We start from the raw sequence: 1,365 nt of genomic DNA, 5'->3' as shown, positions 1-1,365 counted from the left end.
TGCCTCAAACCTTGCCTCAAACCCTGCCCCTGCTTATGCCCCTGCCCCTATCCATCCTTCTACTGATCCAACTCTTGACCATGTTCATCCTTCCTCTGATCCAATTCCTGACCCTGTCCATCCTTCTAATGAACAAGATTCAGATAGAGAATCATTGAATGGGGGGGGATTTAATGGGAGTGATGTAGATGATGAGCTAAGAAGTTTTAGGGAGGAAAGGAGTAAAAGAAAGAGAAGGAAAAGGGGAGAAAGAGCTCCATTGCCTGATCATGTCAAGTTAGGAACAGAAAAAAAGGGCCAAATGTTGGGTATGATGAATCTACAGGTGGTAATAGAAATAACTTAGAAGGCAAGTTAGCTGGTGATGAGCCTTATTATCCCTCAGATGAAGCTGCCAGTTTTGAAACAGATCCAGATGCTTTCAGTGATGATGAAAAGAAGAGGTTCAACAAAGAGAGAGTTAAGCCAAGAAGGAGAAAGAAGGTGAATAGAGTTGTATTTGATGCATCTTCTCAGAAAATAGTGTGGGAATTGGATCTTGACAAGCTTGGTATACTGTCTTCCCTTTATCAGCATGCGGTATAGTCGCGTTGCAATTATTCCACCAGTACGGGTCACTTTATCCGGATGTAACAGTGTAGTAGCAACTGCATACGGGGTCGGCATGAGGGAGCTGCTTGAAAGCAGATTTCTAAATTACATAGGTGAATGTAGAGATCACCGGTGTCTTACTCGAGACTATTTGAAAGTGTTAATAAGTTTAGATCTGATGTTACCAAATATGTTGTTGCTGAACATGTTGCAATTGAAATGTATATTAATGAACCAACAAGGGTAAAGGTTAGGTGTACAGTTGGTTGTCCTTGGATTTTATTTGCTAGCTTTGATTCTAGGACAAATAATTTTGTTGTAAAGACATACAATCCAGTTTACAAATGTGTTCCTACTAATAGGAACAAGCTTTGTAATAGCAAGTTCTTATTTAGTCACTACAGTGAAAGGATAAAGGAACAACCTGACATTAGAATCTTTGAGTTTCAAGGGCTTATTAAAAAGAATTGGATTTATATGTTGGAAGAATAGTGTGTAGGAGAGCAAGAAACAAAGTATTACAGAAGTTAATGGGTGACTATGTTCTTGAGTTTGGGAGAATTTTGGACTACAAAGATGAGTTGCTAAGAACTAATCCAGGTAGTACATGTGTAGTCAAGCTTCATGAAGAAACATTTGAAAAAGGTAAAATGTTTCAAGGCTTCTACATATGTTTTGATGCAATGAAGAAGTCCTTCTTGGCTGGTTGTAGGAGGTGCATTGGTTTGGATGGTTGTTTTCTAAAGGGAGTATCTAAAGGTCAATTATTGATTG

Source organism: Solanum tuberosum, unplaced genomic scaffold (genome assembly GCF_000226075.1).
Source record: "Solanum tuberosum cultivar DM 1-3 516 R44 unplaced genomic scaffold, SolTub_3.0 scf00303, whole genome shotgun sequence".
NCBI lineage: Eukaryota > Viridiplantae > Streptophyta > Magnoliopsida > Solanales > Solanaceae > Solanum > Solanum tuberosum.
This window is presented reverse-complemented; position numbering follows the sequence as displayed.